Below are 6,624 nucleotides of genomic sequence, written 5' to 3' on the forward strand. Positions count from 1 at the left end.
CTGGCATCTCCTGGTACAGCGATATCAATCAACTGTATGCTTCGCTTCTCTACGACTGTTGTGTTCCAAATGGCGATCTGTCTGTATTCAGAAGTCCCACAAGATCTTCACCCTCTCATTCTCGACAACTTTTTCCATCCTATGTTCCCATGACTTTTTGGACACAGGCAAGTCATATTTTTTACACAATGCCCAATGGATTAGTTTAGCAACTCGGTCATGTCTAATTGTTGTTGTTGTTGTTGTTGTTATTATTATTATTATTATTATTATTATTATTATTATTATTATTATTATTATTATTATTATTATTAAACAGACAGCTTAAAACACCATTGCACAGGATATCAGGAAGAATTTTTAGCTTCATGTGCCCCAGAGAAACTATACCCACCACTCAAAATGTTATACTGCAGGAATTTAAGAACTGGTGAACTATTAAAACCAGGACAAACAGGACTTTGCAATACGTTATGTTGTGGAGGTTATATTAGCAGGTTTTGTAGATAAGGGGACCTGTTATATGGATGGGTTTTTTCTTTTCTTTTCTTTTTTTTAAACAACACTTTCCATGCTAACTTCCTGGGTTCTTGGCAAGTCTCTATCTCTTCATTGTCTTTAACTTGATTATCTGATTAATCATGATTTTCTTAAGGAGTCAATAACCACGTCTTAGTGTCACCTACTGCTACATCCTGATTAGGCAAAGCGCAGACTCTCTGTGCATTTTTAGACTTTTTTTTTCATGCCGGAAGAGAAAGTGTTCCACATTTTGACTGATTCTCACCTGCTATGCTGGCACTTGAACCCTGTTCATTTTATAAAAACACCTCTGAAGTTTTCTGTTCGGTCTCTGCTTCAATGCCTATCAGATTCTACAGGCAATGCTTTGAACATTGTCACTCGTGATGGGTGAGTGGATTTTCCTTCATCTAAATAAGTATTACATTTTCTCTGCAGATTTGGTATAGCCAATCACTTCAGCCAGTGGTGGGATTCAGCCAGTTCACACTAGTTTGATAGAACCGGTAGCTAATTTTTTTGTTGACTTCGGCAAACAGGCTGATGCCTTATCCGTTTTTCACAAGGCTCAGAGGGACTGCCAGAAGTGCATGGATGCCACTTCCGGAAGTCCGTTCTGAGCTGGGGAGGTCTCCCAGGCCCAGAACAGCCCACCAGAAGTGCATGGATGCCACTTTTGGAAGTCCATTCTGAGCTGGAGAGGCCTCTCAGACCCAGAATGGCCCCCTGGAAGTGCCTCCATGCCACTTCTGGTGGACCATTCTGGGCCTGGTAGGCCTCCATGGTTCAAAACAGACTTCCGGAAGTGGCGTAGACTCACTTCCGGTGGACCGCTCTGGGCCTGGGAGGCCTCCCTGGCTCAGAATGGACTTCTGGAAGTGGTGTCCCTGAAGATAACCAGTTGTCCAGGTATTTGAATCCCACTACTGACTTTCAGTGCTTCATTCAGATTCATGGATGTTGTTGGTAGAAAGTGCTGCAACTGATCCATGAAAGGTGTCTGGCTCCTTCTAAGCTGAGCTCTTGCATGAACAGATTCAGTGTGGCGTTGTTGTTTTTTTCCTTTCTACAGATTGGAAGAAATCCACTTGCAACTTCTACAGTGACAGGTGGAATTGTTGGAGAAAATAAAAACTAAAATCGGACAGGCAGTTTAAAGCATTAGTCCATGGAATAGAAAAAAAAAGAATGAAGGTGAAAATTCGTTCTCTGAGCTTGTGGGTTGGTTTCCAAACATTTTGTTACCAAGCTAGGTAATATATTCAGCAGAGTTTAAGGGATATCAATGTCAGGTATGGGTGTGTCAAGAGAGGGTCTTGTGATGGGTCAGGTATAAGTCATTGGTGGAAGAATTTTTAGCTTCTTGTGCCCCGCAAATCCATACACATCAGATATCCTACATGAATTTAAGAACTGCATAAATGATAAACAGGACTTTGCATTATTTTATACTGTGGAGATGAGAGATAGGACTTTGAGATGAGAAATTCATCAGTAGGTTTTGTAGATAAGGGCCCTGTGTCATGGATATATTTTTTTTTTAAAATATACTTTTCATGCTAACTTCCTGGTATCAAACCTACAAAACAACTTTTGGTTACAACCATCTTTCTTCATATTTTTTTGCTTGCCACAGCTATGGCGAGGGAGGGAAGATGCATTCTTCTAGTTCAGTCAAACAATAACTTTCCTGTGGGAACCAAGGTCAAATTGTTCAACTATTTGGCAGGCTAGAAACACTGTTAGGGAGCCTGTCAAAGGTGTTAATTGGAGAATGTAATTTATTACATATTTAGTAGGTGGTAAACAATGGGGTGAGCAGACTTTCCCTCCATTCATGAACTGTCTGAACTTCATTTAAATAAGACTTTATCACATTTTCTCTGCAGTTCCTGCCATCCTTGGTCACTTCAGTCCTCAATACTGTGACACAATAATCTTCCACTCAACAACTTTGAAGAGCTTGATCCATCATTTTCATGAAATAATGTTGGAAGGTTTATTTTGACCCAGAGATATGGAAATATAATAATAATGGACAATTTCTAATACTGTAGTTGTATATTTCTGTATTTGTATTTCATATCAAAATCTTCCATGTTGATACCTTGATAATCTCATCCATTTCAATTGAAATTTTCTGGTTTGAACTCATTTTCCTATCTTTACCATGAAGATCAAAGCTTTAGGAGCAGAGGTTCATGATAAAAATTCTCAGATGAGGAGACCAGTCCAGTTGAAATAAAAAATATTTTTTTTTCTTTTCCTCAGAGTTGATTGGGTTTATGGCTGGTGTCCTCCTTCTATGGCTGGTGAGTATCCTGCAAAAACAGGAACCAAATCTTCTTATCGCTGGATGTTTACACTGATTAGACAAGACACAAAATATATCTAGTTGTGTAAGACTTTTAGCAAGATCCGCTTCCTCGTTCCAGAACAGAAAGAATATGTTCTTCAAAAGATCTGCTTATGATCACCTGCTACTCAGATATTTAATCCTCTGAATTGTCCAACAACACATTTGACAGGTTCTCCCTGAGTTACAGTATTTTAAATTTTAGACATTGTAAGAAAAACCTATAATGCTTAGAAATTACTGTTCTTCATCTTTTCAGCTACAAATAACTTGAACAGGACTTAAAACCCATCACATTTTTTTCTACAACTTTTTCTGCTTTGGCCAATGCCAGTCATTTCAACTGTCAGTTGCATGACCTAGTAATCTTCTTCTCACCAGATCTGAAGACCTTGGACCAATTGTTTCAGAGAGAGAAGATGTTTGATAGATCCTAGACAAATACAGTAATATCCATCTACTTAACTAATAAATTCTGCTCCTGATTTTCAGCATCAATATATATTTTTGTGGCATTTATATGTTGATAGTTATCTAAATCTCAGTTGACTTTTTCTGGACTAACTGTCTCTATACTGGGGTGAATTGTGACAAACCTTTTACAGATGATCTGAAGAATCTCTTTTTATGACCTATAAAGAAAGAGACTGTCAGAAACCTTCATAGATTTAGGCAGGAATATCTTCAGTTAGAAGCAAATGCCCATCCATCTAAGTAGATTCATTTGCTGTGCTGATTTGGTCAGCTTTTATATTTCCAGTGTGCCTTAGCTAGGACAAGATATCTGGAATATTGGCAAGGTGTTGAAACTCCAAACTGATTCCTTACAAGAAAGAAGCTTTCAGCAAAGAATGTCCTCAAAACAGTGAAATTCAGCATAGAAACTACTTTTCATGGATAGTGGAACCATCTACCTCTAAAGTAGGCAGTTGGAGATGTTTGTTTAATTGATTTTATTGTAATTATTTTGTCATTTGATTGTTGTGAGTGCCCAGAATCATTGAGAGTTCATTAGCACACGGGTTGAATACACTATAGTTGATGTAACCCAGGGGTCTTCAAACCTGGCCCTTTTATGACTTGTGGACTTCCAGGAATTCTGGGAGTTGAAGTCCACAGGTCATAAAAGGGCCAGGTTTGAAGACCCCTAATGTAACCTGTTGCAAGGAAAGCTGCCTTTTGCAATTGCCTGATGCTGAATTTGTCAGTGCTGATTATGTCAAAGTGGGGTTCCAGCAGTGGTGGGATTCAGCCAGTTCGCACCACTTCAGCAGAACCGGTAGCTAATTTTTTGTTGCCCAGGCCCAGAATGAACTTCTGGAAGCATCATCCACACAGAGAACCAGTTGTTCACATATTTGAATCCCACCACTGGGTTCCAGATACTTTGGGGTTATCTCTACTGATACCATCTTTGCTTTCTCTTGCCAAAGTAGTTCTATTTTACCTGTTTACTTATGCCAGAGCAAGCTTCCTCTATTGTTGTTATTATTATTATTATTATTATTATTATTATTATTATTATTATTATTATTATTATTATTATTATTATTATTATTATGGTTGGTCACACAGTCAGCTGGTGATTTAGAACAGATTTTGTGTAGCATTAGCAAAGATCTGAACCTTCACTCAGTCTGTCAACAGAGAAGATAAAGATGAACACAGAATAATTATGGAGAAATTATTGAACCTACTCTTCTTTCTTTTCTTCTAACAGGAACTTCGATTCTAAAAGGAGAGATTCTTGGATCATTAAAGAGGCTCTTGAAGAATTTCAGCCTGCAAACAGGAATGCTACAGAAGAGTATCCCTACTATGATAGTATTGATGCTTTTGATGAGGACCAAACTGAACGTATTATACCACCAGTCATATTAACCACCTATTGCATAGGACTTCCGCTAAACGGAATTGTCATCTGGTTACTCAGCTTCCAAGATTAAGAGAAACCGTTTCACCGTGCTGATTCTGAATTTAGCTATTTCTGACTGTGGGGTTCTCATATTTATGCCTATACTTTCGACTCCTTATTTTATAGATATTATGTCACCCGTAACTAACTGGGTTCTTTTATTTTGTCTCTCTCACATCATGTACTGTATATCAATGGTCTATTTCTTCTGACAGCCATCAGCATGGACCGGTGTGTTGCTATCCTCTTCCCAATCTGGCATCGCTGTTTCCGACCAAAATATTTCTCTCCTGCTGTCTACGCTTTCCCCTGGATCATCTCTTTCCTCCTGGGTGGAATTCAGGGCCTCATGGGAAATGTATTTTATATGATGTCATTCCAAGACTGCATTGGCTTGTGACTGCTCTGCTTTGCCTTCCACTGATCACAATCTCTTCTGTGATCCTATTCATCAACATAAATCTGAGATCTAAACAGATCAAGCGTGAAAGACTTTTAGTCATGATCTTAATTACGCTTTTCTGTTTCCTTATTCTTTCTGTTCCATTATACATCTACATATTTGTTGCTTATTTTGTTAACGTGAGCTATATATGGAACTATCTTAGGTTTATTTTATTTATTTTAATTTTTATTTTAATTCCATTTATATCCCGCCCTTCTCCGAAGACTCAGGGTGGCTTACAAGCTTAGCAGTAGCCTTCATTCTATGTATATGCCTGCTTATTAGGGCTTTCACACACACCCCAAGCAGCATTATTACAAAGTCAGCTTAATTGCCCCCAACAATCTGGGTCCTCATTTTACCTACCTCGGAAGGATGGAAGGCTGAGTCAACCTTGAGCCTGGTGGGACTCGAACCTGCACTAATTGCAGGCAGCTGGTGTTACTTAAGGAGGCATTAGCCCACTGCTCCACCAAGGCTCTTTCATTTCTATTTTTGTCTGAGTGCTTGCCTAAACAGCAGCGTTAACCCAGTGATCTATTTTCTGGTTGAGAGAAAGAAGCGAACTGTCAAATTTCTGAAGTATGGGCTTTTCAAGTGACTCCGAGGCATTGTTTACCTTAAAAGTCCTTTATTAGCCTAATACACCAGCAAATGCTTGCTCGAAGGAAGCTGGAATCTGAAATCTCTGCCCCTTGAACAATATATTAAAACACAATTCTCCACCTTTCTAATTTTGTCATTAATCATATTCTCCAATTAATTTAAAGAATCAGTTTCCCTTCCGTTAGAAAACCCGCCAAGGTTTTATCTTCTCTAGTTAGAGATGGCCTTGAAAGGTGTAATCCTACTCGTCCCCCCCTCCCAACCGCAAACTCAATCTCTTAAAGCAATACACAAGTTTAACATATGAAACGGCTGCTTCTTCATCTCTTGTCAAGCAATAACATTCGATGTTAGCAGCGTTGTTATGAACTCAGTCCAGGGAGAGCATCAAGGTCATGTTTCAAAGAGTCTTTGGGCAAGATGAAGCTCCCAAAACCGGATAAAAGTTTCAAACCCTTTGAAAAGTGTATTTTAGCTTGTCATTAATGGGTGATATATCTTATCAGTAGAATAATGGGGTTTTTTTTTCTTGCAGCAGAAATGAATTATAAACAGAGTTTTGTTAAACTTAAGAAAGCATTTTGTAATTTATTGGTGAGGATTGGTGAAAGATGTGGGAAGCAAGAATTTTCCCTCCACTGCTACAAGCTCTGTACCCAGGACCATCCCAGAAAAATCATCAAAATGACGATATCGTAACTAAAATTGTTTTGCAATTGAGATTGATTGTACAGGGCTATGTCTCAGGGAGAACACAGAGAATTGCACATTTGCTACCAA

General features: G+C 38.6%; 1 pseudogene across 1 annotated transcript in view; it reads left to right on the forward strand.

The window, feature by feature from the left end:
• The first annotated feature begins 1,240 nt into the window (after positions 1 to 1,240).
• Positions 1,241 to 6,624, forward strand: part of LOC308665535 (mas-related G-protein coupled receptor member H-like) — a 19,664-nt pseudogene continuing 14,280 nt past the window's right edge. Inside the window, exons 1-2 of the transcript in view lie at positions 1,241 to 1,293; positions 4,599 to 5,375. The product of the transcript in view is annotated as a mas-related G-protein coupled receptor member H-like (transcript). The remainder of the gene's footprint in view (positions 1,294 to 4,598; positions 5,376 to 6,624) is intronic.

This window comes from Vipera berus (genome assembly GCF_964194415.1).
Source record: "Vipera berus genome assembly, chromosome: 3".
Lineage (NCBI taxonomy): Eukaryota > Metazoa > Chordata > Lepidosauria > Squamata > Viperidae > Vipera > Vipera berus.